Source organism: Dendrobates tinctorius, unplaced genomic scaffold, assembly GCF_039654945.1.
Source record: "Dendrobates tinctorius isolate UK_male_01 unplaced genomic scaffold, ASM3965494v1 ptg000018l, whole genome shotgun sequence".
Classification (NCBI taxonomy): Eukaryota; Metazoa; Chordata; class Amphibia; order Anura; family Dendrobatidae; genus Dendrobates; species Dendrobates tinctorius.
Genome location: NW_027361686.1, coordinates 820,073 through 842,296, shown reverse-complemented (window position 1 = coordinate 842,296; position 22,224 = coordinate 820,073). Strand labels below are relative to the sequence as shown.

Genomic DNA, 22,224 nt, shown 5'->3' with positions numbered 1-22,224 from the left:
GTTGACTCAACCTCTGTCCTGTGTCCTTGTTGTGTACCACATTGAGCATGGAGAAAAGAAAGAAGACCAAAGAACTGTCTGAAGACTTCAGGAAGAAACTGAGTATTATCTGACAGAATTGCAGGGGTGTCAATATTTTTGTCCACAACTGTATGTAGAGTTTCTGACTGACAACTTTCTTCCATGGTATAAAAAGCAGAAAAGTTCCTTCAAGAGCAAAATCATTTTCATGCGTGACAATGCACCATCTCATGCTGTAAAGAATACCTCTGAGTCATTGGCTGCTATGGGCATAAAAGGAGATAAACTCATTGTGTGCCCACCATCTTGTTAGACATCAGGTTCCTGTCACTGCACAGCAGGAAACCCAAGCCTTGCCTTTGGCGGTCTCCCATTCCTCTCTGGCTGCAGAAGAGGCTGCTCAGCAGACTCGTCGATCCCGGCACTTGCTCAGACAAGCACTGTGGGTATCAGGATCCTGACAGCGCCGGCGTACAGCCTCCGCTGAGCAGGGACTCACCCGCACTGTAGGGACCCCTGGGGACCAGGACAGCCAGAAAGTATAGGTGCACAGGACCGGAGTGCTGAAGTTTAGCAAGCCGGCACGGGACCTACGGTCATGTGGCTGCAAGGGGCGGGGCTTAGCGTCCTGCTTTCAGAGAAGATAGAAAACTCAGAGTCGGGCAAAACAGAGGTCGTTCACAGTACGAACAGCGAGGTACAGAAGGGATAAACAGACGGGAGGTCAGACAAAGCCAAAGGTCATACACAAAAGGGCGACGTGGTACCAAGGGGACAAGCAGAGAGAAGTCGGGTCACAAGCAGAGAGTCATACACGAGAGGTAGCGCAGTACAAGAGGGACAGGCAGAACTCGTAACAGGGACAGAACCGGATCAAAACCAAACAAGCAAGATATCAGGCACAATGCACACGTATGCACGAGGTCAACTAACTCAGCTGAGGGCAGGAGTATAACTGACACCGGACCTAGGTCCAGTGAGCATTAAATAGCCGCCCTCTGCCAGAGAGAGGCGGGACAATTAACCCCCAGTCAGACCAGGACGTGCCAAAGCGAATCCCCGTCCTGGATCATGACAGTGGGTTTGGTTGCTGCTGCTACCTCTGGTCCAGCTATAGCAACGCCTGCTGGTTAGCAGCGAGCTACTCCAGTGACTAAGTCCTCCTTTCCATCCACTGAGCATGCCCATGGGATGATCTCTCATTGGAGATTGGAGGTCACATGCTCAGGTCCTTCTCCAGCTCGGATTGGACCATCAGGAAGGTTCCGGAAGGACGCTGCTATAAAAGGTTCGCATGGCCTCTCGTCTATGCGCTAGTATACACAGTAATTGGTAGAGATGTGTGTTATGATGGATGTTTGTGAACCGCTGAATGACTCATTATGAAACCCCTTCCCTTTGCTACGCATGTTGTTAGGGTTTAGAGTCCGGTCTCAGCGCCTAGTTTTGGCACTGCCTAGCGTCGCAGTGCTTCCAGCACCTCTCACATGCTAGCGCCAGAGTGTGTCACTCTACCTTAGGCACTACGCTACTGCACCATCTGTTACAGCGGCACCGTGCGTGTCCTATGCGCTTTCCAGTCCTGAGCTTAGGCTGGCTAGTGGCATCTGCCAGAGCTGCTCTGTACACATATAGTGTGGTAAGCTAAGTGCAGCTGCACCCTGTGACTGCTAACAGGGCACAGCTTTCAATTAGTGTCTGTCCATGCATTGTTGCTGCGGTGCTGAGCACTAGTGGGACTATAGGGGCTCTAACCCTGTGTCCTTTGGGCAGAGTCTTGTGTCTTAGCACTAGCGCTCTCCTACCGAGTCCTGTGAGGATAAACAGGCTCTCGCACTCGTCCCAGCTTCTCAGTGAGGTAACTGAGTTCGCTCCTGTACACAACGGGTCAGCAGTTATCCCGCAAGTGTCTACTTAGTGCTCCGCCATTACTAAGCAGCAGTTAACATCTCTGCACAGTGGACCCCGGGCTGCGAACGCCCCTCTATACCGTTTTATATTATTTGGTCCATTCCGCAAGGCCATAACACATCTTGCCCTGACCTCAACCCTATAGAGAACCTTTGGAGTATCATCAAGCAAAAGATCTAGGAGGGTGGGAGGCAGTTCACATCAAAACTGCAGCTCTGGGAGGCTATTCTGACTTCATTCAAAGAAGTACAAGCAGAATCACTCCAAAAACTCACAAGTTCAATGGATGCAAGAATTGTGAAGGTGATATCAAAGAAGGGTTCCTATGTTGTTTCGGGCTGGCGGAACGCACCAAATAATTATGATGGTAAGAGGTGCGTTCACAGCCCGGGGTCCACTGTTCAGAGATGTAACCTGCTGCTAGGTAATGGCGGATAGTAACACGCTCGGGTTACCTCACTCGGAATGTACGAGGTGAACCCTGTTACTTCACATGGTCGCACTAATATGATATGAGCTCAAGCGATGTGGTCACAGAACTCTTCCCAGAGGCATGGAGTCAGTCCTTCTAGACCCGCTTGCTCACGGAGCCGCTTCAGCGGTGCTAGAGTGACACTAGGAAAATGCTGGGCCCTGTTAGCTGTCAGTTGCAGCGGATAGACATGTACCGCCCAGAGGTACGGGAGATATGGTGGCACTATGGCGCTAATCTTTTTGCTTAGCCTGGTGCACTGTGGCACATGCTTTGCCACCATGAGGCACTGACTCAAGCTAAACTAACCCTAAAACATATGTATCAAAGGGAGGGGTTATTTAATGAGTCAGTCATCAGTTTCATGCATCCTTCATCACTCACACAAGTCTCAACAAAAGTCTGTTAGTCTTTTATAGTGGCGTCCTTCAGGGACCTTCCCTGTGGCCCAATCAGAATAGCCACAGGACCTGAGCATGTGATCCCCGAGCTCAGATGAGAGTATAAGCCACGGCATAGTCCGAAAGAATCATACATCCATCATCAGACACACCACTAAAGCAAAAGACTCAATGTCTAGCATAGCGCTTGGCGGGGCGGCCATGCAAACTTTTTATAGCAACTTCCTTCTGGGACCTTCCTGAGGGTCCATTCCGAGCTAGAGAAGGACCTGAACATGTGACCTCCGATCTCCAATGAGAGATCGTCCCACGGGCATGCTCAGTGGACCAAAAGGAGGACTTAGTCCCTGGAGCTGCTCGCTGCTGGCTAGCATGGATTGCTATAGCTGGACCAGGGGTGACAGCAGCAACCAAACCGACAGTGCTAGCCTGAGCAAGATGCTGGGATCGACATCTTTGCTGAGCAGGAACCTCTGCGGTTGGGACCGAATGGGAGACCACAGAAGGCAAGGCTCGAGATACCTCCTGTGCAGGGGCTGGAATACGATGCCCAACATTACCCCCCTCCTAGGTCCCTCCTCCCCTGAGCCTCACTATGGTCAAAGGCTGCAATGAGCTGAGGCGCATGGATGTTCTCCACTGGTTCCCAGGTTCAGTCCTCTGGGCCATGACCCCTCCAATCCACCCGTACTTTTTGCCGCGTACCACCTGACACCCCACAATGACCTTGTACTCGTCCGAGGAGGGACCTGATGTCCCTGCAGATGACTCGGAGAACTGGGACATGTGAACAGGCTTAAGGAGGGAAACATGGAAAGTGTCAGTGATACCTAAGCGTGGAGGGAGAGCCAGCCGATAGACCAGAGAGCTGATCTGTTCGAGGACCTTAAAGGGACCAATGTAGCGAGGAGCGAACTTAGTGGACTCGACTCACAGCCTGATGTTACGGGCAGAGAGCAACACTAAGTCGCCAGGGGAGAAGGTTGAAGGTCAAAGCAGGATGCCGGTGTGTGTCCGCGGAACCCTCATTCTCTCCTTAGAGGCCCGAATGGCATTCTGCCTGGCCAAGACAAAATGTCGTAGATATGTGACCAGGGTCTGGTTGACCCTCTCTACCAACCCGTTCATCTCAGGATGATAGGCCAAGAAGAGATTCAGCTCAATACTGAGCAAGCGACAAACCTCTATCCAGAACCGAGATGCAAACTGTGGACCCCGGACACTGACAATCTTGTCTGACATGCCGTGTAACCGGAAAACATGTTTAATGAACAACACTGCCAGGCCCCATGGGGAAGGTAGCCAAGAGAGATGCACCAAGTGCACCATTTTAGAAAAATGATCGGTGATGACAAATAAATGTGCTGCCACAGGACTTGGTTGGCATGGACTTTGTGGTGGGTCTACCCATCTCCCAGGGCCTGTCCGCCACCAGTAAGGGGTTAAGTAACCCAGCGGGTCATTGCCGGGAAGACTTATTTTTGGCGCAGGAGATGCACACCTGAATACAGTCTCTGATGTCACGGGTCATATGTGACCACCAGTACGTCCTCGCCGAAAGCTCAGCTGTCCGCTTAGTACCAAAGTGTCCACCCACCCTGGACGCGTGAGTCCAAGAGAGGGCCTCCGGAAGCAAACGGGCAGGGACAAAAGTATTGCCCGGGGGTACAGACTCAAGGGCGACCGGAGCCACTGTCCTCAGGCTTTCAGATAGTACAATTAACCAAGGCTCCTCCGCTGACTCCACGGAGCGAGAGAGCGCATTGGCCCTGACATTCTTCTCACCGGAAAGGAAATGTAGGGTGAAGTGGAAACGGGAGAAGAAGAGAGACCATCGGGTTTGGCGAGAATTTAACCGCTGGGCGGTTTGGAGATGCACCAAGTTTTTATGGTCGGTGAACACCTGGAAAGGGAATCGAGCCCCCTCCAGGAGATGTCTCCAATCTGAGAAGGCCAATTTCATCACTAGCAACTCCCTGTACCCGATAGAATAGTTCCTCTCCGCCGGTGAAAAAGTTTTAGAGAAGAAGCAGAGGTGCTTCCGACCCTGAGCATCCTTCTGAAAGAGGACCACTCCAGCACTCACGTAAGAGGCATCTACCTCCAAGATGATGGGTTTGTCTACATCGGGACGATATAGAATGGAAGCGCTAGCAAAGTAACATAGTAACATTGTTATTAAGGTTGAAGGAAGACTTTAAATCCATCTAGTTCAACCCATATCCTATCCTAACTTGCCCTAACATTGATCCAGAGGAAGGCAAAAAAAACCCATGTTGCAATCAGTAAGCTTCACATTGGGGAAAAAAATTCCTTCCCGACTCCACATACGGCAATCAGACTAGCTCCCTGGATCAACGCAATATTAAGGAAACTAGTGTATAAAACCTGTAATATTATACTTTTCAAGAAAGGCATCCAGACCCTTCTTAAATTTTAGTAGGGAATCACTCATATGGCAGAGAGTGCCATAGTCTCACTGCTCTTACAGTAAAGAATGCGCGTCTGTGATTATGCTTAAACCTTCTTTCCTCCAGACGTAGAGGATGCCCCCTTGTCCCCGTCACAGGTCTAAGAGTAAAAAGATCATTAGAAAAGTCTTTGTACTGTCCCCGCATATATTTATACATTGTAATAAGATCACTCCTAAGCCTTCGATTTTCCAAACTAAATAACCCAAAGTGTAATAACCTGTCTTGGTATTGCAGACCCCCCAGTTCCCTAATAACCTTGGTCTCTCTTCTCTGCACCCACTCCAGTTCAGCTATGTCTTTCTTATATACCTGAGACCAAAACTGTACGCAGTATTCTAAGTGTGGTCGCACTAGTGACTTATATAGAGGTAAAATTATGTTCTCCTCATGAGCATCTATGCCTCTTTTAATGCATCCCATTATTTTATTTGCCTTTGCAGCAGCTGCCTAACACTGGCCACTAAATGTGAGTTTGTCGTCCACCCATACACCCAGGTCTTTTTCAGTGACAGTTTTGCCCACTGTTTTCCAATAAACACATAATTATACATCTTGTTTGTTCTACCCAAGTGCATGACCTTACATTTATCCTCATTTGCCATTTTTCAGCCCAAGCTTCTAGTTTACACAAATCCTCCTGTAATATAAAATTGTCCTCCTCTGTATTGATTACCCTGCAGAATTTTGTGTCATCTGCAAATATTGAAATTCTACTCTCTATGCCCCCTACAAGGTCATTAATAAATATGTTGAAAAGAAGCGGGCCCAATACTGACCCCTGTGGTACCCCACTGCTAACCGTGACCCAGTCCGAGTGTGCTCCATTAATAACCACCCTTTGTTTCCTATCCCTGAGCCAACTCTTAGCCCACTTACACATATTTTCCCCTGTCCCCATTGTTCTCATTTTATATATCAACCTTTTGTGTGGCACCGTATCAAAAGCTTTTGAAAAGTCCATGTAAACCACGTCCACTGCATTCTCTTGGTCCAGTCCGGAACTTACCTCTTCATAAAAGCTTATCAGATGAGTCTGACAGGACTCCAGTATAGTATCTCTTAGAAAACCCTCCAGGATTTTACTCACAGTTGAGGTTAAACTTACTGGCCTATAATTTCCAAGTTCAGTTTTTGTCCCCTTTTTGAATATTGGCACCACATTTGCCATACGCTAGTCCTGTGATACAAATCCTGTTATTATGGAATCTTTAAAGATTAAAAATAGTGGTCTATCTATGACTGTACTTAATTCCTGCAGTACTCGGGGGTGTATCCCATCCGGGCCTGGGGATTTGTAAATTTTAGTGATTTTTAGACCCTGCTTTACTTCCTGCTGGGTTAAGCAGGTGACATTTAATGGAAAATTTTTATCACTGATCATGTTATCCGTCATGGGATTTTCTTGTATAAATACTGTTGAAAAAAATTCATTTAGCATGTTGGCTTTTTCCTCATCCACCATTTCACCCAGACTATTTTTAAGGGGGCCAACACTATCATTTTTAGTTTCTTACTATTTATGTAGTTATAGAATATTTTGGGATTATTTTTACTTTCTCTGGCAATGAGTCTCTCTGTCTCAATCTTTGCTGCCTTGATTTGCTTTTTACAGAATTTATTTAATTTTCTGTATTTATTTAATGCCTCATCACTACCTACTTGCTTTAATTCTCTAAATGCTTTATTTTTGTCACTTATTGCTCCCCTTACAGCTCTATTTAGCCATAGTGGTTTCCTCCTATTTCTAACATGTTTATTCCCATACGGTATATATTGTGCACAGGTCCTATTCAGGATGCTAATAAACGTCTCCCATTTTCTTTGTGTATTTTTATGTCTCAAGATACCGTCCCGTTAATTGCACCAAGATCATCTCTCATCCGTTGGAAATTTGCTTTCCTGAAGTTTAGTGTCCTTGTAACTCCTCTACTACACATCTTATTAAAGGACACCTGAAAACTTATTATTTTGTGATCACTATTACCCAAGTGACCCTCAACCCTTATATTTGATATGCGATCTGGCCTGTTGGTTAATATTAGGTCTAGCAGTGCCCCCCTCTTGTTGGGTCCTGAACCAGTTGTGAAAGGTAATTGTCTCTCATAGTTGTCAGAAAACTATTACCTTTGCTGGAACTGCAAAGTTTCGGTTCCCCAATGTATTTGAGGGTAATTGAAGTCCCCCATAATAATGACTTCTCCTTGAGTCGCAGCTTCACTTATTTGCTTGATGAGGATATTCTCTGTTGCTTCCATTATTTTTGGAGACTTATAACAAACCCCTATCAGTAATTTATTATTTTTCCCCCTCCCCTTATCTCCACCCACAGGGACTCTACATTGTCATTAGATTCATATATATTAACATGCAGGATGGGTTTTAAGGAAGATTTTACATATAAACACGCGCCTCCCCCTCGCTTGTTTGTACGGTCATTTCTGAACAGACTATAGCCCTATAAATTAACAGCACAGTCATGGCTCTCATCCAGCCATGTCTCCGATATCCCCACCATGTCATAATTATGCTCTAACAAAATTAACTTTAATTCCTCTATTTTGTTGGCGAGGCTACTGGTATTAGTATACATGCACTTTATGTATCTCTCTGTACCTCTATTCTTTCTTAAATTATTAACAGTTCTAACCCCACCACCCATGCCACTCCCCCAATTTCATTATTTTTGCCCAGGTTTCTATCTGCACTGTCTTCCCCTCCTATAAAAGGAATACCCTCCCCCCGGTCCATAGTTTAAATACTCCTCCAACCTAGTCATTTTCTCCCCCAGCACAGCTGCACCCTCCCCATTGAGGTGCAGCCCGTCCCTAGCGTAGAACCTGTAGCCAACTGAGCCAAGTCGGCCCACTTCTCCAGGAACCCAAACCCCTCCTTCCTACACCAATTCCTAAGCCACTTATTAACCCCCCCAATCTCCCGTTGCCTCTCTGGCGTGGCACGTGCTATGGGAAGTATTTCCGAAAATATCACCTTGGAGGTCCTTGCTGTAAGCTTGCAGCCTAATTCCCTGAAATCTTCTTTAAGGACCTTCCACCTACCTCTAACTTTGTCATTTGTGCCAATGTGCACCATGACCACTGGATCCTCACCAGCCCTTTCAAGTAATCTGTCAACCCGATCAGCGATGTGTTGGACTCGAGCGCCAGGTAGGCAGCACACCGTTCGACCATCCCTGTCTTTGTGACAGATTGCCCTATCTGTTCCCCTAATAATTGAGTCCCCCACTACCAGCACCTGTCTGGCCTGCCCTGCTCTCCTATTTCCCCCCTTACTGGAGCAGACACTGCTCCGGCTTTCAGAGGACATGCCTTTGTAATTCCTCCCTTGGAAATTCCCTGAATCCATAGTCACTGAATCACAAGTCACACACTTACCACAGTTCGCACCAACACTCAGGTCACACTCAGCTCACTCTCACTCGCTCAGGCAGAAGATTTAAAAGAGATTTTTTTTTTCCTTTTACCAGCAAACCACCCTGCTGCTCAATGCACTTCCAAAAGGAATTGAGCCCCAACCAGCTGCCCCTTATAAATCCTTAATTTTGAACCCCCACCCTTTATTAACCCCTTGTGAATATAGTTACACCTCAAGGTTTAAATGCAATATAGTTAACTCTTAAAAACACAGATAGTAAAATAAGAGATTAACCCTGTAGAGAAAAAAAATAGGTTAAACAAGCCCCCCAAAAACTGAACAGGTAGAAAAACACTCAGCAACCCACAATTCAGCAACTCACACCAATTCACACAGGTATTTGTTAAAAGTTTTCCAAATACCTCTTCACTGAATCGCAAGTCACACACTTACCACAGTTCGCACTTACGCTCAGGTGACTCTCAGCTCGCTCACCCTCGCTCAGGCAGAAGATTTAAAAGAGATTTTTTTTTTCCTTTTACCAGCAAACCACCCTGCTGCTCAATGCACTTCCAAAATGACTTACTAGAGGAAAAGCCCTGTTCCGACCATAACTTGGGGTTAGCTCCCTTTTTGATAAGGGCAACCAAGGGAGCTACCAAGGTGGAGAAGTGGGGAATGAACTGGCGATAATAGTTTATGAACCCCAGAAAGCGCTGCACCGCTTTGAGAGAGTGGGGTTCTTGCCAGTCCATTACCGCCTGCAGCTTAACAGGATCCATAGCTAAACCCTGGGCAGAGATGATATAGCCCAGGAAATTCAAGGACTCCTGCTTCTTCTCCAACTTGGCATAGAGGGAATTTGCCCGTAAGCGGTCGAAGACCTTGCAAACCTCTCTCCGGTGGGAGTCCATACCTGGAGAGATGAGAATTTCATCCAGATAGACAACCACTGAGGCAGAGAGCATATCTCGAAAGATATCATTCACAAAGTCCTTGAAGACGGCAGGAGCATTACTGATCCCAAAGGGCATGACTAGATACTTGTAATGGCCATCCTTGGTGTTAAAGGCCCCCTTCCATTCGTCCCCTTCACGAATGCGTATCAGGTTATTGGCCCCCCCGCAGATCCAGCTTGGAAAAAACTCTTGCTCCTCATAATCTATCAAAACAATTCTGATATCAGGGGTAGAGGATACTTATTCTTAACGGTGATGGCGTTAAGACCACTGTAATCAATGCAGGGAGGTTACTCCCCATTCTTCTTTTGGACAAAGAAGAATCCCGCCCCCGCTGGTGACACTGACTTCCTAATGAATCCCCTTGCCAGATTCTCTCTGATGTATTGAGACATGGCCTCGGTCTTCGGGAGAGATAGGGGATAGACTCGACCCCAAGGACGCTCAGCACCAGGCAAGAGATCAATAGGACAGTCATAGGAATGGTGCGGTGGAAGACTGTCCACCGCTTTCTTGGAGAAAACATCTGCATACTGGTGATAGTGCTTGGGGAGCGAGGAAAGACCCGCGGGAACCTCTGTGGTTGTGACCTGCACGCAGTCCCTCTGGCATCTACCCTGACAGGACTCTCTCCAACTGAGAATTTTTCCCACGGACCACTCTATATGAGGAGAGTGGAAACGCAACCATGGGCCCTTAGGAGGACCTGATCGAGGCCCTCAGGCATAAAAAGGAGGGATAACGTCTCCTAATGGGATGGAGACAGGGAGAGACTCAGTGGAGCAGTCTGTTGGATAATCTGGGAGAGTAGTGTCGCTCCATTTACCACTCTGATAGTGACAGGCTGAGGTAGCAAGACCAAGGGGATTGCGTGCCGTGGGGCGAAGGCGGAGGGCATAAAATTGCCCTCTGCTCCGGAATCCATGCAAACCTGCACCTCCAGAGTGGAAGAGCTGAACTCAAATGTCCCCTTAATGGACAACTTGGATGAGTGTGTCGCTGTGTCTAATAGACCCCCTCTGACAGCCACTAAACGCGAGCGTCCAGACTGCTGTGGGCACCTGTTGGCATGATGACCAGGCTACCGACAGAGGGAACAGACTAGGGATGCTCGCGTGGACCTGGACTTGGAACCCATGTGAGACACCTCCATGGGTTCAGGGGGCTCAGACACCTGATCGAGGAGTTCCGGAGGTGTAGCGAAGGTTGGTGCCAATCTGTACCTCTGGATGGGGACTGGGCCCGCTCCAACCCTTGCTCGGTAAAACAAAGATTAATTCAGGTGGAGACGGTAATGAGATCCTCCAGCATTGCGGGGACCTCCCCAGTGGTCAGGGCGTCCTTGACATGATCAGCGAGGCCTCTCCAGAAGATGGGAATGAGGACCGTATCAGGCCACTCCAACTCTGAGACTAGACTCCGGAAGTGGATGGCATATTGGCTGACCAAGGGCCAACCCTGTATTAAAGACAGGAGCTGGAGCGCAGTGTCATGTGTGACCCGAGGCCCCAAAAAGACTTGCTTCAGAGTGACCAGGAACTGAGAGGCATTCTGTAGCACGGGGTCACCGCGCTCCCACAGTGGCGTGGCCCACTCCAGAGCCCTACCTGACAGGAGGGAAATGATAAATTCCACCTTAGCCCGCTCTGAGTGGAATCGTGCCGCCAGCAGCTCTAGCTGTATAGCGCACTGGCTGACGAAACCCCTACAAGAAGTACTATCACCCGAGAACTTCTGGGGCAGCTGGAGGCGGGACAAAGTCGGAGCAGGGATGGCAGTGGTCATACGGGAGACAGCCTCCGTGTCTGCCCGAACAGCGACCGCAGTGACATCCGCAGCTGATGCTGAACGCTCGAGAGCTGCCAACCTGCCCCCAGCTGCCGGATGTGCTGCAGCAGTTGCTGTTTGTCCGCCATTACTAGCCAGACCCTGGCGTCTTGATAATATTACGGGCTAGCGGTACGCACCAAATAATTATGATGGTAAGAGGTGTAACCTGCTGCTAGGTAATGGCGGATAGTAGCACGCTCGGGTTACCTCACCTGGAGTGTACGAGGTGAACACTGTTACTTCACAGGGTCGCAATAATATGATATGAGCGCAAGCGATGTGGTCACAGAACTCTGCCCAGAGGCACGGAGTCCTTCTAGACCTGCTTGCGCACGGAGCCGCTACAGCGGCGCTAGAGAGTGACGCTAGGAACATGCTGGGCCCTGTTAGCTGTCACAAGGTGCAGCGGATAGACTTGTACCGCCCAGAGGTACGGGAGATATGGCGGCACTATGGTGCTAACCTTTATGCTTAGACTGGAGCACTGTGGCACATTCTTTGCCACCATGAGGCGCTAACTCAAGCTAAACTAACCGTAAAACATACATATCAAAGGGAGTGGTTAGTTAATGAGTCAGTCACCAGTTTCATGCATCTTTAATCATTCACACAAGTCTCAACAAAAGTCTATCTTAGCGCATGGCCGAGGGGCCATGCAACCCTTTTATAGCGGCATCCTTCCGGGACCTTCCCTGTGGTCCAATCGGAATAGCCACAGGACCTGAGCATGTGATCCCCGAGCTCAAATGAGAGGATAAGCCACGGGCATGCTCAGAAGAAGGACTTGATCCCAGCATCTTGCTCAGGCTAGCACTGTCGGTTAGGTTGCTTCTGCCACCCCTGGTCCAGCTATAGCAATCTCTGCTAGCCGGCATCGAGTATCTCCAGGGACTAACGTCTTTGCTGAACACGACCCTCTGCGGCTGGGACCGAATGGGAGACCGCAGAAGGCAAGGCTCGAGATTCCTCCTGTGCAGGGTCAGAATGCGACGCCTAACATGTTAACATGTAACTTGGCCTGTTAGGATGTTTTGGAGTTAAATAGCTTTTTTGTTCTGTGAATGTGCTGCAAATTCCACAAATGAGCATTTTCAGTTCTTTAAAACATATCAAATGTTTAGAAATTCTACTGTGCCTAATAATTTGGAATAGTGCATTTTGAGTTTTTATTCATTTTGAAGATTATACTGTTTTCATTGGGAGTTTTCTTCAATAAAATTCAATGTATACTCTAATGGGTGATGACTTTTATTACACTGACCATTTAGGAGAAAAATATAATTTGCTTAAAAATTTGGAACATGGTGTATGAGGCGTGTCACAGATATACCACACTGTGAAATATGTGGCCTGTTTTTTTTTTTTTAATGCAAAATAGTGTTGTATATAACTTGAGTAACAGACAGGAAAACACTGGAATACTGGCCTAAAATGCCCAAATTTTTAGCACACGTATGTGTGAGGCTTTTCACAGAAATAGCACACTGTAAAATATGTGGCCTGTTTTTTTTTAAATGCAAAATAGTGCTGCATATTACTAGAGTGACAGACAGGAAAACACTGGAATACCGGCCTAAAATGCACAAATGTTAAGAACACCGATGTACGCAATGTTCCAAATTATTATGCACCAACCATTTAGGAAAATCAGAGAAAAATATCATTTGCATAATAATTTGGAACATGGTGTATATACAACACTATTTTGCATTACAAAAAAAAACAGGCCACATATTTTACAGTGTGGTATGTCTGTGACACGCCTCATACTGTATGAGTCGTGTCACAGATATACCACACTGTAAAATATGTGGCCTGTTTTTTTTTAAAGACAAAATAGTGCTGTATATAACTAGAGTGACAGACAGGAAAACACTGGAATACCGGCCTATAATGCTCAAATTTTTAGCACACTGATGTATGAGCCGTGTCACAGATATACCATACTGTAAAATTTGGGCCTCTGTGTATTTTTTGGGGGGTTCAGCAAAATGGGGTCAAGAAACTGTGTAAGACACTAAAAAAAAAATCTGCTCTACCGTACTACATAAAAATGAAAGATTTCTCTGCGCACTCAAAAATAATTTTTGGGACCACTTTAAAATTGCTGGATTTTCAGGCTGTGCTAGGAAAAGGATCTGGCTGTATTGAGCACTGTCAAAAAGCAAATGGAGGAGAAAAGGATTTTGGATTGCTTTTCAATAAAATAATCTCTATAAATCTCGCAAAAAAATTTTTCCTAGCCAGTTTTACCTGGGGCTAGGTATATAGGGTCAATATATGCTATAGGTAGCAGCAGCAGCAGACAGTAATGGAATGGACCCTCTTGATGTATGCAATGAGATCTATATACACACATACAGTGCCTGCAGGCCTTGCACTGATATGTATTGAGCGACATTCACTCCCCTGTCTACCTAACACTGCAACCTATATACTTCGGAATTTGTCCTTAGAAGGAGTGTTGGTTTAGCTGGATTTGAGTACTTTAGGACAATAGACCCCACACTGACTAATCCCCAATTCTGACCCTATCTCGGCAGTAGCTCTCCCTACATTATCTCAATCCGGAGCTGAATGCGCCGAGCAGGGCGGTGTCCGGTCTCTTATACCCCTGATGATGCTGTGCGGCCAGCCAATCACTGCAAGACCACAACAAAGATGGCTGCAGCGTTACAGTGCCTGGCAGAAAATATCTGCATGGTGATTAGGTCTCTAAAGACCGCCAAAAATGCTGGGTGGAGACCCAAGTTCCCACCGAGTAATCCCGGAAATGCTTGGTGCTCGCCGAGTACACCGAGTACAGTGATACTTGGGCAAGTAACGAGTAGTGGCAAGCACGTTTGGTCATGATGGTCACAATGTAACTTCATTTCACTCATCGCGGCCAAAGTCGCCTTTTAATCCCAGCCTTATTATAGGATTAGATACATTTACCCATCAATAACAAGAAGACGGTAACCTTGGACACTGTTTCTGCTAGGAGACCATGGAATGTAGTGCATGCAAACCTGGATAACACAAAACTGAAATCTGTTGGTGTGTACCAGCAGGCTGAGCTTACAGTTTCAAGATGGTTCCTCTCATGAACTGTCCTATTGTGTATTACCCTCAGCAGTGATAGGTCCTCTTTAAATCTTCAGTATGCAGTAGTAGATTTGGTTAGAACTCTTGGCTAAATAGAGATGCTGAAGTAATAAGGAGAGTAGTTCCAATCTGTATTTAAGGGAATAACCTGCCAGCTCCCTGATGCTTATCAGCTACAGCAATAATGTTGCTGAGACACCCCCAGGGGTCCTTTTAGGGTCTAAAAACATCTGATGTCGATGGGAACACTGCTCAAATGACATAGGAACATTGTGGGGAATACCCCTGGAAGCATTTCTGACTTCCAGGTCACAGCTGTGAACAATGTTGTCAGAGTCTTACTCCACTTTTGCAGGCGCAAACTAAAACATACAAAAACTTAATCAAAATGAGAAATATGTTAAGTAACATCCTTTCCAGGGTAATAATTTGTATGTAAGGCAAAATAAATAACCCAAAACAAAAATGTTCCTCAACCACTTGGGCTATATTCACGCGTAGCGTTTTTGATGCGTTTTTCAGCTTAGCATTACTTTTAACCAAGACAAATGCATTCCCTGGGAAATGTCATTTTAACATTTTACAACCTTATTTAGCCATGTGGTGTGTGACACATCATTGGACACATCCTGTTTCATTTATGAAGGAGGAACTCTGAAAGTCACAAAGTCTATTTTTATAGGGCCAGCAGTCAGCCCTCACTTTTCTTAGAGAGCTATGCTTTGTTGTTCCCATTATTAAGAGTGGGTCCCTTATACTATTATTGTGTATGCAGTGAATGGCAAGGGCGGTCCAAAATTTGAACGCACCCCAACAACCCAATGAACAGGCGTCATGGATGACCACATACAACCAAAGTTCCCACTATTTATTTGGTACTCCCATACTTTTTGCTTTTGCATTGAATGCAAGGCCTGCCCTGCACCAAAGTTACACGCACCCCAATAAGCCTTTGAACCCATGTACTGGATGGTCACATGAAAACCAAGTTCACATTCATTTGGTACTCCCATACTGTTTACTTATGCATTGAATTCGAGGCATGCCCTGTACCAAAGTTACACGCACCCCAATAAGCCTTTGAACACATGTACTGCATGGCCACAGGAAAACCAAGTTCACAGTATTCATTTCGTACTCCCATACTGTTTGCTTATGCATTGATTGCAAGGCCTGCCATGCAACAAAGTTACATGCACCCCAATAAACCTTTGAACCGACATAGTGGATGGCCACATGAAACCAAACTTCCCATTATTATGATTTTTTTAAGTCACATCAAGTTTGCCCATGAAGTGAATATACGGCCCGCCTGAAATTTGCACATACTCCAATCCTACAAGGAAGAATTGTGGAGGATCGCCGTTAAAAAATGTTTTCCCATTTTAAAGGGCTGGTCTACTATACTTGTAATGCCCATACACTAGTGGGGTGAGAAATATTTCCCCCATTTTTTTTTATGGGCATCATAAACACCCTTGAAAACAATAACGTGGTTTCCTACACAATTGCTACTGGGAAGTTGCAGGTGTGTAGCAGAAATATGGCGTAAGTGTCGTTGGATGAAGTGATCAGGAAAAGGGGCATGGTGACGGAGGGAATGGGAACTTATAAGATTAATAACAGGGGGCTATGGGAGGTATGAGATCCAGGATCCAGTCTACAATGATTAGTCGTTTACCCACCACCAACTACCGGAATGCGTTTGATGCCCGTCAGAAGATAGCTGTAACAGATGCGCATCTCAAGCTAGGCATAAAAGATGCCCGTGAAAAATTGGTTGCCAAAGGCACACGTTTCCATATAAAGGGGAAAGTGCAAGATGCTCGTGAAATGCTGAATTCTAGAAAGCAGCACATCAGTTTTGGAGGACAACCAACCAAACTGATGGATGCTCGTGAAAAACTAAGTTTAAAGAGGAGTGCACCTGCCTTAACTATCAACTCACCCGGTTCACAAGGTTCTTCATCTTCACCCATAAATATTACCAAGACAATCATAATTTCACAGCTAAAAACTATTTCTTCAGGTGTAATGAACAATGTTAAAGGAATACGAACAAATGTTGTTAACCATGAACCAAGGAAACCACAGATTTCTTCTTTACAAGATATGGACGATAATGGTATTGAAGATGACTTAGAACTTTCCCTCATTCCCACCAAGAAGATCAAAATCACAGCTGCCAACACTGCAAAAAAAGCTGGGAATGTCTGGAAATTCATTTTCTCTTGGGCAAAGTTTACCTCTTACTAAAGTGGTCCAGAATGATGCATACACAGTTCCCGTGTCTACTCAGCACGAGACTTCACCACCTTTATTGCACACAAAGGCTCTAACCAATGTGTCATGGACACTTGTCAAAAAGGAGGAATGTTCTTCAGTAGGGTCAACTCCAAAAGAGTCTGTCTTTAGCCCTTTATAAGGCAAAAAAATTACTGTTAATAATTTGCATCCAGGAGTCACAGAGGAAGATATCTTGTAGCTTTTATTTGTAAAGGTGCCTTGAAGCTGGCCCGCTTGTTGAGTTACGGAGTTGCAGAGGTTGTGTTTATAAGAAAGAAAGATGCTGTTGGTGCCTACAAAAAATACAACAGATACTTAGATGGACAAACAATGAAATGCAATCTTCATTTGAATAGTAGCTTGATAACATCAGACCAGCCCATTTTTCATAGATTAAGTGACACCCCTTCAAATAAGGAAGCTGAATCTAGAAGAAACACAACCTCCTCATCCTCCAGTGTTGATTCTAATCCTGAAGCTGAAGTTAATCCTGATACTATCTTAAAAGCAATCTTTAAATCCTCAGAGTCATCAGCAGTTTTCCAACCAACTGCATCTAAGGGCCCCTTCACACATAGCCAATCACCAGTGATCCCGACAACAATATCAACGTGTCAGGATCGCTGGTGAGTAGCTACATGATCGCTGGGGAGCTGTCAAACAGACAGCTTCACCAGCGATCAGCACCAGCGTCGCTGAGCGCGCGGCGTCGCTGTGTACTTTAGTTACCAGCGCGCTGATGCAGGGAGCTGGTAACTAAGGTACACATCGGGTTTCTAAGTGACGAACGTCCCTTAGATACCCGATGTGTACGTTAGTTACCAGCTGGTCTCCCGCCTGTCACACGCAGCGATGCGTGAGGGCCAGCGGGAGACCAGCGATCAAAGAAATGTCCAGGGCTTTCCTAGAGCGATCAGCGATACCGGCAGGGGGGTCTGTCACTGATCGCTGTCACACACAGCGATCTCGCTGGTGAGATCACTGTTGTGTCACAAAACTTGTGACTCAGCAGCGATCTCGCTAGCGAGATCGTTATGTGTGACGGGGCCCTAAGAGTAAGCTCTGATGAGACCAACACAAATTGGAGACTGTGTACGAATAATAAGAGAAATTCCCAAGTCACATTTGGGCCCAGAGACTCCTTAAAAAAAAACCTTCATTTTGCTTCTTGTGTTTTGTTTAGCACTGATCACTAGCAGGTAGTTGATGTTTGAAGTAGTCTGGCATCAGATATTGGACAATCAATCATGCTCCCAGTATTGTAGTACAATTAAACTTCATTGTGGGGCAGTTGCATTATTGCCTCAAGAATTTCTGTTTTACCCTTGCACTTGTATTCTGACCCAGCACGATTATGGTTCTACGGTTATGTCAAGGGAGGCTAAATATTGATTAACTTGTTTAAATTTCTTCAATAATCTGTTTCTGCCTAAAAGATAATCCTTGTTGTTTTGTAGGTTTAATATCTGGATTCCTCAAAAAGGATATGAAGACCTGCATATTCCAGTTTATGGGAAGGGGGGATTACTAAGTGTCCACCGACTGTGTTCTAGACAAAAAAAATTTATGCATTATTAATGTTTCACACTGAAAATATAATGCAGAATTCTACAATTGCAGGCAATACTTATTGCCCTGCAGCTGAAGCATGTTGTGATATCTGTGATTATATGAATAAAGAGAAATGCTGAAGGGAAGTAGATCATGCTAATAGTGATCTAAATGCTGTGATGTGTACAGAGGAATCCTGGGAGGACACAGATTGTAAATGCAGATGAAGTTGATAGAAAACCTAAAATTTGTATTTACTGCTGGTAATAAAAAAAAATTCTCGAGTGTAGGCAGGGCGCAGTGCCATACCACAACTATCCATTTGCTCTTCCTGTAGGACTGTATAATTTTTTTAAATTGATATTTATTTGGACTCCGCATTGGGAGGGGGAACCACAAGAAATGATAGGTGAACTCCGCTAACACTAAAAATGCCCCTTTGAAAACAGTAACTTGGCTCTTGCATCACTGAACACGTTCACCCTGGTGATCTAGTGTTGGTGTCGGAAGACACGTGGAGGATGGCCTCCTAAAAATGTTTTCCCAATTTAAAGGAGCGGGTCTCCTATACTTGTAATGCCCATATACTAAGTATATTGGCTGCCAAACATTTCCCCCTAGGGGTACACATTAACATAATGTGTAAAAAAAAATTTTGTGGGCATCAAAAAACACCCTTCAGCACAATACCGTGGCTGTTGCATCTCGGATCACGGTCACGATGGTGATCTAGTGGTACTGGTTGATGAGGATGAGGAGAAGGAGGAGGATAACAGCAAATAGGCAAAATCAGGAAGAGTATACCCATGTGTGAGTGTGAAGAGGTGCACGGGAATATACCTCCCAAAAAATGACATTGGATTTGAGGTTATCATAAAATCAGAGTCATATAATGGTAGTGTTGGAAGGGACCTCCTGGGCCATCTGGTCCAACCCCCTGCTCAAAACAGGATTCACTTAGTCATTCAAGACAGATGTCTGTCCAGCCTCTGTTTGAAGACTTCTATTGAAGGATAACTCACCACCTCTCGTGGCAGCCTGTTCCTCTCATTGATCACCCTAACTGTCAAAAAGTCTTTTCTAATATCAAATCTGTGTCTCCTCCCATTCAATTTTTCAATTTCAAGGTTATGTTTCGCTGGTGTAGAGAAGTCTAGCCCAATCCAGCCCTTGTTTATTTTTATAAGAGTCAGCTTGTCAGCATTTTCAGTTGACAGGCGGATGTGCTTAGTTATAATTCCACCAGCGGCACTAAAAACCCGCTCTGACAAAACGCTAGTGGCAGGGCAGACTAGCAACTCCAAGGCGTAGAGAGCCAGTTCATGGCACGTGTCCAGATTGGATACCCAATAATTAAAGGCACAGAGCAATCACGGAGGATGTTGGTATGATTAGCAAGGTACTCCATCAGCATCTTCCAAAACTTTGCACACCTTGTGATAGTACCCCATGCCTCAGGGCCAGTGCGATGGGAGGGTCTGAGAAAACTCCCAGAATTTTGCCAGTGTTGCCCTGCCTCTGCTGGAATGGAGTTGTGTAACTCACCTGTACTCCTTGGTTGTCCAGCAAACTGTGACCTCTGCTGCCAGCGTTTTCAGATTGAAGAGAAGAAATTGAAAGTTTTCCTTGTATCGTGGGTTTAGAAGTGTCACCAACCAGTAATGACTGTCACCAAAAATTTGCAGAATACGAGGATCATGGGAAAGGCAGCACAACATAAAGTCAGACATGCGTACCAAACTGTTAACAGGCAAGACTTCCATGTCCTCCCCAAGAGGATGACTGACCATGCTCTCCTCCCTGTCCTCAGGCCATCCATGCTGAATAGATGGTATGACACTTGTGCTTGTAGTACCGTCTATAGCGCATGAAAGTAGCTCCTTTTTCAATGTTTTTATTTGAATTTTACAACAATAGATGATGTGCATGTATGTTGGTAAGTCAAGTCAGCGATGATGTAAATCAAGGAGGAAGGAGGGGATGGAGGTGGAAAGTGGAAAAGTGGGGAAAAGGAAAAAGGGAAAGTGGGTAAGGTACAGTATATGACATTTAAACAGTCAAACAATTGCTTAAACAGTTATTTGGTATTGAAGCGAAGTGACATTAAGTCAAGTATATGAACATCAAAAAAAAATTGTACAATAAATATCATACATAACATGTAATGCTAGTATGTGAGACAGGTACATTGCTTAAACAGTTATTTGGTATTTAAGCGGAGTTACATTAAGTCAAGTATATGAGCAGCAAAAATTGTACAATAAATATCATACACAACATAACGTGTAATGCTGGTATGTGAGACAGGTACATTACTAAAGGTTTAGGGAGTTAATCCCAGTGGGACCATTTTTTTGAGCATTTGCCTAGTTTATTGTTAACTAGGGCAAATTTTAGTTCATAGGATTTGTGAAGAAGGATTCTCTCCTTTATATCTTGTAAAGCGGGAGGGTTTTGATTCTTCCAGTTGAAAGCGATCAAGTTTTTAATTCTCGAGCAGAGTGTGAATAATAAGGGATTTTTTGTTTGGACTAACATCCGAGAGACCAAGCGATAATAACGCAAGTTGGGGGGAAAGAGTCGTAGGTTTACCTATTATTTTATTGATGATGTTAGATGTTTGTGACCACAATGAGACCAATTTAGGACAGCTCCAGAAGATAAGAAGAAGGTCTCCACGGGAGCCGCATCCTCTCCAGCATAAAAGGGAGGTTTCTTGTTCAAAATGTGCTACCCTAGCTGGGGTGTAGTACCACCTGGATAGAACTTTATAATGTGTTTCTTGTAAGGCCATAGACATTGTGGAGGCGTATGTGTCATTTAGAGCATCTTCCCAATCATCACATATGTTGATTTTTAGCTCTCTTTCTCATTTTTTAATTGTTGCATTTTTTGTAAAATCAGTGTCGTAAGCCAGTCGTAAATGTAAGAATGACTCCAGAAAATCCTGTGTTCAGTATTACAAAATAGGTTTAAAGTTGCTTCTGAGAACCTTGTTTTTTTCTGGAGAAAGGCCCATATCTGTTGTTTTAAAATCATGAACTGGAGAAACATTGATGAAGGGAGTCTATGTTTGATTTTTAATTCATCAAATTTCAGGATTGATGTTCCGTCATGGATGTCCCCTAATTTTTTAATGCCATATTCTCCCCAAGAATTATGTAGCTCTTGGTTAAGGAAAACAGAATGCCTTAGGGGTAATTTTTTCAAAATTGTTGAGTTGTGAGAACCTTTTTTTGGACAAGCCAGTTTTTTCCAGGCGTATGTAGTGGCAATAAATATGGGGTGGGCTGTGGAATTAGGAAAATGTTTTGTTAGAGTATTAAAGATTAAATTTCGGGGGGTTTTGTCATTGTTTAGGAAATTTTCTAGGTCTAACCATGCTGGGGGGTTACTAGTTGAAAGCCAATGTTTACTTTTTTTAATTAGGGATGTTAGATGATGGACAGTGATATTGGGGATCCCTAGACCTCAGTGAGATTTTTTTTTGAAGGTGACAGACTGAAGGTTCCTTGGTTTTTTGTTATTCCAGATGAAGTTCTTGATAGTTGATTGGATAGTTGTTAATTGTGGCACCGAGATAGGTAAATGCAAAGAGTCTAGAACATAAAGATTTTTTGGGAGAGTACAAATTCTCACAGTGAGAATATTGCCCCACCATGATAGATCCCTCTCCCCGTAGATGATTGTATCTTTGTTGATGGTATTGAACAAGGCGTTGAAGTTAGTGGATACTAGGTTTTTTAGGTTCTTTGTGATAATGATTCCTAAGTAAGTAAATTCTTTACTGACCCAACTTACAGATGAAATGGATTTAATTTGGGTGATCTGATCTTTGGGCAGATTGAAATGTAGGAAAT

At 45.0% G+C, this 22,224-nt stretch overlaps 1 long non-coding RNA gene and 1 pseudogene across 2 annotated transcripts in view; both read left to right on the top strand.

Moving 5' to 3' along the window:
• LOC141082524 (uncharacterized) overlaps positions 1-22,224 on the top strand; it is an 84,938-nt gene that overhangs the window by 30,655 nt on the left and 32,059 nt on the right. The window contains exon 5 of one of the 2 annotated variants that reach the window (XR_012230528.1): positions 18,271-18,507. The exons of the other annotated variant lie outside the window; for it this stretch is intronic. This is a non-coding gene — a long non-coding RNA (uncharacterized lncRNA). Of the gene's footprint in view, positions 1-18,270; positions 18,508-22,224 lie in introns of those variants that run through there. 2 annotated transcript variants of the gene reach the window in all.
• LOC141082520 (polymerase delta-interacting protein 3 pseudogene) lies at positions 16,071-18,198 on the top strand (annotated as a pseudogene).